Here is a 10,533-nt window from a genome sequence, read left to right as displayed (position 1 = left end):
ATTTTAGAGAAAAAGAGAGAAAGAGAGGGCAAGCAGGGGAGGGACAGAGAGAGGGGGATAGAGGATCCGAAGTAGGCTCTGTGTGTGACAGCAGAGAGCCCGATGCAGGGCTCCAACTCACAAACCATGAGATCATGACCTGAGCCGAAGTCAGCTGCTTAGCTGACTGAGTCACCCAGGTGCCTCAACAATCTTTGAGATGTCTTCGGTTGTTATAGGTTTGAAGCAGATTGAAAAAATAATCTTCTGCTTATATTATATCTGAGTGTTAATTGTTTTTAATGGTTAGAATTTTACCTTGTGTTCATTTGTAAAGAATGACCCTTGTCCAAGTTCGTGTTTCTGATGTGGTACACTGCTGTGTGCATATATGTTGTGTCTTAGGTATTAAGATAAAATAGCAAAACTCAGATAAATGTATAAAAGCTAAAGAACACCAAACAACTGTTCTGCTCTGTTAATAATGCCATGTTCACAGATAGACTATTCTTTAGTTATATATGATCATTTAAAATAAGTTTCAAATGAATAGCAATAACACATTCCTCAGTATATAGAAAATGTCTCCCTATTCAAAGTAGTGTTAGAGTCTTAAAAGACCAAAAAGAATTTATCTTCTCTGTTTTGAGTACTTATATTTGCAAAAATGGAAGTTTTATTTAAAACATGAAAAATTAAAATGTATACATCCACGTGTTATAGTAATGGATTTAATAGTATTCCCCTCTTGTTTCTTCAATGATTATATTTACGATCAAGTTCCCACAATGTCCTTGGACAGATTTAACTGTAATTTGGTTATTGGGCCTTTGTGATCCTGAAAACAGATTGACAATTATATAACTGGTATCTTAAGAAGTTTGGAGCACTGTGGCAATTTCTAGTCCAAACTTACCTAATGATATATTCAAGGCTTTTTATACTTTTTGGGCTCATAGAGAAAGGTGTGTTGTCTTATTAAATAATCTCCAGAGATATTTAACCCAAGATTGATACCATCTCTTAATAGTTCCTCATATGGAACAACACTTCACACTTCAATGGTATTTGTGAATCAACCATAATACTTATTGTGGGATTTGAAAATAATGTACGATGACATTACAATTGAAATATTTTAGCACCTTGAAAAGGGTTGTTTCAAATGGCTTTAACTTTAATGTTTCATTTTGGCAGGGGAGTATCTTAAAGGAAAGATTGGTCAGAGTGTATATTTTGAGTAGGATTTTAACTATAACCTTAATTGATCACTTATATAACCTTAACTGATCACCTATCTATAAAGTACTTTTTTTTTTTTAAGATGAGAGGATTAAAAGAAAATATATGTGCACAAAACTAAAGCTGTACCATGCCTGGATTTGGTGGACTCAAATTCTATGCTAACTTAGAATATGAAGTGAGGAACCTGTATCTATGTTGACCTTTGAAGCCTGAATTAAAAGTGTTACAGGCTTGCTTTTTTCAACTTTGTGTTTCCCAAACTGAGTGGAATAAATTCAGAAGAGGTTGTTGATATTCAGAAATTCAGAAAATATTCTGAAATTCAGAAGTTGATAATTTAGAAGAGGTAAGAATATACTTTAATAAACGGTAAATTCCTTCCCTGCATCAGAAAAGAGCATACTTGGATTATCAAGTAAATTAGAGTTATCCGAAATAACGTATATATTCTTTCATTTCTGTTTATTCAATTTCTGCTGGAAACTGTGGCCAGAAAATTTTATGAAGCAACGTTGAGATACATGTGGCCTAGCAATTCTAAGAGGAAACTCCCTCCCACTTCTCATTTCCAGAATGTCCATGGTAATTAGAACCGTCCTCCACCAAAAAAGGAGAAAGCTAAAATAAATCACTTATTCTTCTGCTTGCTTCCCCAGGCTGGAGCCTCTTTTCCTTGCTGTCTTTTTGGAATCCTAAGGAATAACGTGATACTCCATCACATGCCTGGGGTGGGGAGGGCGCAGGAAGGGTGAGGAGAGGGGTATTGTGGCTACATTTCTGTATTGAATTTAATTTTTCATTGATAATTAGACTCTCAAAGCCACCTGATATTTTTGACCAGCAGGAAACAAAAGCCCACTGATTGACTCAGGGGATGCGGGGGAGCGGCCCCCACTGTGCTCACACAGCTTCTCCACAAAGACTAAAAACAAGAGCTGTGGCAAATTGGATCACCATGCAAGTTCCAACTGGCCCATTGTGTACAAGTAGTAAATTGGGAGCTGATATTTCTGAGAACTATTTATTAGCAAAGCTTGGTGTTTTACTCCCTCCCTCCCCCGCCCTCCTCCCCCCCTTCCCTTACTTGTTTTTTCTTTTTTTTCTTTCTCTTATTTTTAGCAAACTGGTTTTTTACCAAGTTAGGTGAGCAAGCTGAAGCACTTAACAAAAAAAATCGGGTGATTGATTATCCAAAGAATTGTGCAGACGAGAAACGTACTGATTCTATGTAACAAATTGAATAAAATTTTATTCAGTCATTTTAATAGGTATTTATGTGTGCATAATTGTACAAAAGGGAAAAATGGACGGCATACTTGTAAGAGTTTACTGAAATGCGAAAAAACAGGAAAAATTGTAAAAATTCAATCTTATTGCTGCATGTATGAAGATTTTTAAATGAAGATGTCTCACTGACAGCTTCCGGTGTAGTGATCAGTTCTAACCATTTAGTACAAAAAAGGTGTGAAAATACTAGCCTGTGGCCAGTTAGCAGAAATTGTAGTTATACAAGCCTAGACCTGCATGTCTTACAGAAGAATTGATAACTCTGGAGTTTTTTCAATTTCAGTAATACAGAGAGGGAAAAATGGAGTCTGTTTCATTAGTTGCTTATATATGTTCTAGCTTTGAGAGTTTTAGTTTTTCTTGACTTGGGAATATGGTATTATTTCTATGACCAGTATCATAGGGGAAACGTATATAGAAGCTTTTATAACTGTAAACATAAATAAAGTTTATATTAATCTTTAAGAGTAAAGTTTTTGAGATGATACCAGTTCATATTATGGGTATTTATTCATTTTATCTTTTACGACCACTACCACGTATGGTACATTTTTGTTTATGTGTGCTTCCATTTTCCACCAATGTATAACTTAATTCTTGTTAAAAAATTTTTTTAATGTTTATTTATTTTTGGGAGAGAGACAGAGCTTGAGCAGAGGACGGGCAGAGAGAGAGGGAGACACAGAATCTGAAGCAGGCTCCAGGCTCTGAGCTGTCAGCACAGAGCCTGACTCAGTGCTCGAACTCATGAACCGCGAGATCATGACCTGAGCTGAAGTCAGATGCTCGACAGACTGAGCCACCCAGGCACCCCAGTGTATAAATTAATTCTGTGACTAATGAACTGATTTTGTGAGAAAGCTTAAACTAACATGGTTAAATATTGGTGTCCCAGCCCAGAAACATCAGGAAGACTATCACAGAGAGGATGCATGCGTGTTCTGGTCACTATTTTGCATCTGAGTATTACTACTCAACCATCAAATATTAATAAATGCCTGTGGTGCCCAATAATTTATAAGGTATTGCAGGGAATGAGAAGAATATGATGTTTGGTTTCAGACACCCAGAAGTTGATAATTTAGTAGGTAAATGGAAGTTACCAACAAAAACAATTAGCAAACTATTTAATTGCAGAGGTTGTGAGTGTGATATTGCAGAGCTATGGGTATTTGAATGCCCATATTGAGTTTAAGTATGCTTCTAGAAAAAATGGAAGTGTAGCCTTTCTTAACCTGGTTGCTAGCATAAAGTAGGTGGGGTTATTTGCCTCAGAAAATTATAAGAGAATTTAAAAATTATTTTTATTTTTAAAAAATGTTTGTTTATTTTGAGAGAGAGGGAGGAAGAGAGAGAATCACAGAGCCTGACGTGGGTCTTGATCTCATGAACCATGAGATCATGACCTGAGTCAAAATCAAGAGTCGGATGCTTAACTGACTGAGCTACCCAGGCGCCCTTGAACAATTTTTATAAGAAAAAAAATTCATTTAATTCTTGGGAATCAAAGCAGACAATGGAGACTCAGGATTCAGAGATAGTGAACAATCTCAAAGACTAGGGGGATGTTCTTGGAACAGGGCACATTGTAGAAAAGTATTCAGTTTTTGCCCTTACATATATATTTTTTTAATGGAGAGAACTTGAAGAGGAGCAAAATAATGTATATTCATAAGTTCCTAATTGAGTTGCTGTAGGATTAAATGAGATAAGGCATATCAAGTGCCTGATACATACTAGGTTTTCAAGAAATATGAGTTGTTTTTAAAATAAAGCTGTCAGTAAAGGTTGAGTGTTTTCTCAGGTCCTGGGAATAGAGAGTGAGTGGGAAGTGATGGTGCATGGTTTTGCTCTCTCAGTTCTCAGGGGCTCCAATGGGCATGTATTTGTTGGATGTGACGCCCTGAGCTATCCGGTCCCAGGTGCGATCCTTACAGTCTTAGCACTGCTCTCTAATGTCTGCTTCCCTTCCCATCACCACAGGAAATAGACCCAATTTCCAGGACCCAGTGGATTCTTCTCTACACCATTTGACATTTTTGCCCTTCATTTGGATCTTGTAAAAAAATTCCCTCTTTCCTTGGTTTCTGTGACAGTCACCATCTCTTATTTTTCCCACTTTCCTCTCAGTTTCTTTGATGAGTTCTCTTTCTCCACGAGCATGCACATCCCTCACTTTCCCTGCCCCAAACCTGAGTCCTCTTCTCACCCTCCTTTTCCTTTTACTATAGAAGCCTCCCTAGGAGATTCTCATCTCCTGAGAACTGACATCAGTTCTCATGGAATGCCTGACAGTTGTCCATGTCCAGCTCCAGCCTCTCACTGGGCTCTAAAAAGGCATTTCTGGGTTTTTTTTTCCTTGTGTCCTCTGCAGTTGTCTTAAATTCACTGTGTCCATACAGAATTTATTTTCCACGGCAAAAGCATTCCTACTCCTGTATTGTGTATTTAAGTTAATGGTATTCCTATCACAGGGCATTCAAATGTACCTGTGCCTGGGACTGAGGTGTTTCCCAGGACACAACACTTTCACGGCTAAAACTGCCAAAGCCCTGGGCCATCCAGGACTAACCAGACATATCTGAGTTTTCCTCTACTTTTCCTTTCCCTCATCTCCTACTTCAAAGCGGTTGCCAAGCTCTGAGTATCCTCTCTCAGGACTCTCTCGAAACCTACCCTTCTATTTTATTTTCAATATGACTGCCTGCATTCAGGCCTTTATTATTTCATATCCGGGATATTGTCATAGGATTCCACCTGGTGTTCTTGACTATAGTCTCACTGATGCACTGACAGAGTTGTCTGCATACATACAGATCTCATCATCAGGGCACTATTAAGCAATAAGCCAAAACATTAGGAAGTGATAAATCCATGGAGGAAATTGAGTTCTGCCATAGATTAGAGGGTTTTGGCTCTTCAACCTGACCACAAGAACCCTGTGACTCTGAAAGGAACGGATTGTAACCTCAGTATAATAAATCTCTGTTAGAGATCAACACAATTTTCTCCTCAGCATCTGGATCAATTTTTCCCCTCTGCCTGGACAGCAGTGCTTGCTTTTTAAAAATTGCTATGGGAACATCAACTTGCATTATAGCTGGATCAAAATAAAACAAAAAAAAATCTGTGATCATCTATGTACAAAGAACTAGGTACTAGTGATAGGGAAAAGAGATAAGAAAGAGAAAATATACATTAAAAAATTTTAATACTTATTTTTGAGCGGGGGGAGGGGGAGAGAGAGAGGAGACACAGAATCTGAAGCAGTCTCCAGACTCTGAGCTGTCAGCACAGAGCCCGACGCGGGGCTTGAACTCACGGACCCATGACATCGTGACCTGAGCCGAAGTCGGACACTTAACCGACCGAGCCACCCAGGCGCCCCCTACTTTATTTATTTTTGAGACAGAGAGAGACAGAGCATGAACGGGGGAGGGTCAGAGAGAGGGAGACACAAAATCTGAAACAGGCTCCAGGCTCTGAGCTGTCAGCACAGAGCCCGATGCGGGGCTTAAACCCACAAACCACAAGATCATGGCCTGAGCTGGTCAGATGCTTAACCCACTGAGCCACCTAGGCACCCTGAGAAAATATACATTGTAACCAAGAAACAAATTAGAAATTTTGCCTCTCTAGAATATTATCTTAAACACACCAAAAGCAGCCCACCTACCCACACCCTACTCTGGGACCTGTCTGCTTCAACTACAGTCTTACTAGTGGCCACATCATATATTGCTTACTAATAATATGCTCCTTCATTGTGTCAAGTACATACACTTGGAGTGTGTGGTGGTTTTAAAATGTATCCATAAAGTCTTTGTTACTGTACTCTTTAAGATGTGAGCTCAATTCTCTTCCTCTTGAGTGTGAGTTGGACTTAGTGACTTGCTTCTAATGACTAGAATATCAGAATATTAGTGCCTTCTGAGACTAAATCATAAAAAGCATTGTGACTTCTTTCTTGATTTCTCTTGGATCACTCACTCTTGGGGAAGCTGGCTTGCATGTTACGATGTTCTCCTTGGGGAGGGGTAGGTGCTGAGGCTTCTTGACCACAGCCAGTGCTAACTTGCCAGGCATGTGAATGAATCATCAGTGTGGAAACAGATCGGCCAGCCCCAGTGAAGCCTTCAGGTGACTGTAGCCTTGGCCAACCTCTAGACTGCAACCTCATGACTGACTCTGAACCAGAACCAGCCAGCTAAGCTGCCCCCAGATTCCTGACCCATGAAACTGTGTGAGATAATAGGTGTTTATTATTGTGAGGCATTATGTTTTGAGGTAATTTACTACGTAGCAATGGTTAACCAATACAGAGTAGTTTTGTTGGATCCTTTCTTTCCTTTCAACACCCGTTCCAAAGATTCAGACCTTCAGATCATAATACATTTTTGCTGATTCTTCTGCAAAGAAGCTGTATTCTTTTCTCCTCACTTATTATATTTCCTGCTCTGTTATATTCCTTCATCTCTGACATCTTGACTTCCTATGCATGCATTTTGAGGGTCTTCCCATCCTCTACTTGTACAGAGACCACTCTCGATAGGTCTCTTGCATTTTTGAATATCTTGTGAGCAGAAAGACCAACTGCCTTTTTGTTCTGGATGATCTTTTCAAGTATGCAGGTTTGCTTACTGTCCAGTATAATAAAATGATACCTTCTATTGGAGCAAAGATCAGACAGACTTGCTTGCTGCTCATTATAGAAGATTTGGGTTTCCTCAGCTCAGTATTCCTCAGCTGTGATGCAAACCTACTGTATGTGCGGGATCCACCAGCCCTTCTGTATCACCCCTGTGGCATTTGGGGAGTAGGGGTAACCAAAACAAAACTGATGTGCAGGTGTCTGGTTGTGCCATGAAAAAGTAGGACCTTTGTCTCTGATGCAGGAGCTCATGACTTCTGCAGGCTCACTTGTAGGCTTGCAAGTAAATTAAAATCTCAGACTGTTCATAGTTCTTGACAGTTTTAACCCATTCTCCGCAATTCCCCCTGAAGCTGTAATCATGCCCCTTTTCAGGTCTCTTATTCGCCAAATGAAAACTATCTGTGCTAAATCTCTAACTGCTTCCCATTTTGATTGCATTTTGTTTTGTTTTGTTTTGAATACATCTTAGTAAATGCTTCAGGAAAATCTCAAGCACACTCTTCTCATTTCTGCCTTGGAACTCTAGAAGGTGACAATATTTTTTGTCTGTTTTATCTTCCTCTTCCTCTTCTCTGTGGAACCATGATACCTATTACTTATAAGAAATGTGTGAAACTTCCCTCCTCTGGGAAATAGTTTCCCATTGTTCTTTTTTCTCATTCTGGTCATCATCTGAATCTCTTCCATCCTTGCTTTCTTCTACTTCCCTCAAGTACTTAACTCTTACATGTTACACAGCAGTAGTTAATGGGAGACATCAGCTTATGGTTTTTAAAAATCATCTGTTACCCTACACAGATGTCTTTTCTCCTGTATAGGGTAAGAAAGTCCTTGAAATCAAGAGACTTGGAATTTGTTTTCTTAATAAAGACATGCAGATCTGGATAGAGTATGCTTTACATTGTGGTCACTTACTCAGTGCTGACAGACCTACGATGTCTGGTTTCCTTGGATAGTCTGAATCTCATCTGGTGACATTGCCTTGTTTTTCCGACATAGGATTAGAAACAAGCACTGATAGAGCTCCAGTACCAAGAAGCAGATGGCAACCCTTGAAACTGCCTCTGGCTGACTACCACAAGGCCATTCCTCTTTTTTAGCTCAAGACTTTCTTACCAGTCTTAGCCTTTATCCAAGACTTCTTACTCTTTCCCTCAGGCTCCTGTAGTGTAAGTCGTCCTCTGGAAAAAAATACCACCAAAGCTCTTCAATCTTTTGTCCATTGAATAACTCTTGAGTCCTCTTTCTTATGCCCTTTAATGCTCTCTCTCTGAGATAAGATTGGGCTCCCTGGTTTCATATTCTATTCTCTGTGGGAAAGCATTAAAAATAACTAAACAAAAGATTTTACTCTAAGGAGAATATCTTTTTGGTCTCTTCTTTTCTTTTTGATGTTTAATCTATTCTGCAAACACAGAATTTTGCTTACTCTGTCCTTCACTTCATATACCTGTACTCCTGGAAGTTCAGTCCTTGTGGGCAGTTTTGTTTTTCGGGTTTTTTTTTTTTTTTGGAACATATATATATATGGCTTTTAGAGATCCTTTCCCTTCTCCACACCCACTCTGCTGACAGGCTTGTGAACTTGAAGCCACATGTGTGTATGTGTGTGTGTGCTCGTGTGCATGCGTGTGCACACATTAGAAAGAGAGAAAGATTTCTTACTAAGCAGGCTCTTTCCAATGTCCTCAGCTAGTTTTGGAATCTGTGAATAGGGTGAGGAGGCAGAAGGTGAATTTACCGCCTGATGATTCATAGGGCCAACAGCTTTTTCACTTCCATAAAGTTACAAGATAGCAGTTTTCCCTACCAGTTTTTTGATTTGACATCCTGTAATTTGAACAGTTCCAAGGACTAATATGTAAAGTAGTGAAAGGGTGAAATTATGGCTCATTTTCATGTTGTGGCCATGGAACGTGAGGATTCATAACTAAAGACATTTTATTGATAACACGAAATAATATAAGAAGAGTGCAGTATAAACTTTTTAATTGTCATATAATCTTTTATTATGTATGAAATTTTCTTCAACATAAGTTACAACTTGATTAAATGTGATAGACATTTTAAAATCTCTTTAAAGTAAAAAAATTCTCTGTGTACAATATCTTTTGTCTACAGTATAGCAAATATGATACCTTTCATTTCAGGATTTCTGCTTAACATAAGCAAAACCAAATAACCAAAAAATACAAACCAAAGCTACTGTGAATACCAGTATTGAACAAAGCATCAAAAAGACAAACATAGGATAATTTTTTTTTGTTTAGAAATGCAGAATTAATACTAAAGTTAGTGCATCCCCCCTGACTCCCGGGGGAAAAAAAACACCCAAGGAAATAATCACCCACCTCCAGGGGTAAACTTTGCTTTTCAGGGGCACAATCTGACTCTAGATTCTCTCTCGGCTCCTGTGGATAGCACAGCACAGGGTCATACTGAAGACTTCCAGATATTATCACCACAGCAGTCCCAAAGCCCATGCACTGATGATGTGGGATTTGTTGTCAAAGACCTCTTTGATGGCCTCAGAGCAGTGCTTCATTGGGATGTTTGAGAGTAAATCCTTTTGGGGGCAGATGTCGGAGATAAATTGTTCCACTCCTCCAGCCAAACCACAGTAGTCCAATGCAGAGTGGATGGCTTTTAGCATCCCACTGGGGCTTGTCCTTGGTTTTCAGCTTGGTGTAGGTATCCTTGTAAAACTCCTGGACTTAATCACCTCATCTTTGTGGGAATATCCCAGCTGGCTGCAGCTATTTCAATGGCAAATGTCACCAAGAGGAAGCCAAAGAATAATCCCAGCATGCACTGGGGCTCCTGCACAGCAGCCTAGCAGCCGAGAAACCCCACCAGCATCCTGAGGCACCAGCTGTAATCAGAATATATACTCCACTGTAGAAGCTGGAATGATTATTTCCAGCTCCAAGATGCTCTTGGCCTCAAAGTCGATTCAGAGCTAAGTCCAATGGCAAGGAATACAATCCTGGCAAGCCAGAAAAATGAAGTTAAATCCAAAAATCAGGTATTTGATGCACTTGGTGCCTTTTTTGACCAGCATGGTAAAGGCTGGACAGGCTGGCCTACTGGTGTGGCCCAAGGGGTGTACATTGCCAGGACCCGAGGTGTCAGTGGCAGCCTAAACCTCTTTTTGATACTGTCTTTCTTGCAAATTGCTATTAAAAACCTAATGAAAGGAAATTCTGTTAGAAAAGTCTATCATTTTGGTCTTGTAAGAATAGAATATTTGTTTTTATTGCAGAGTTATTTTTCTCTCTAGACTTTAAAAATATTTTTTACAAGCGACTTTCAGAAAAAATTAGCTAAGCACGTGTAGACAATTTCACTTGACATCTCAATATTTAAAG

General features: G+C 39.2%; 1 pseudogene; it reads right to left on the bottom strand.

Moving 5' to 3' along the window:
* Positions 1-9,557: 9,557 nt before the first annotated feature.
* Positions 9,558-10,226, bottom strand: LOC102972972 (annotated as a pseudogene).
* Between the last annotated feature and the right edge of the window lie 307 nt (positions 10,227-10,533).

This window comes from Panthera tigris, chromosome C1 (assembly GCF_018350195.1).
Source record: "Panthera tigris isolate Pti1 chromosome C1, P.tigris_Pti1_mat1.1, whole genome shotgun sequence".
Lineage (NCBI taxonomy): Eukaryota > Metazoa > Chordata > Mammalia > Carnivora > Felidae > Panthera > Panthera tigris.
The sequence above is the reverse complement of the archived record's forward strand: the minus strand, read 5'-3'. Positions and strand labels throughout refer to the sequence as shown.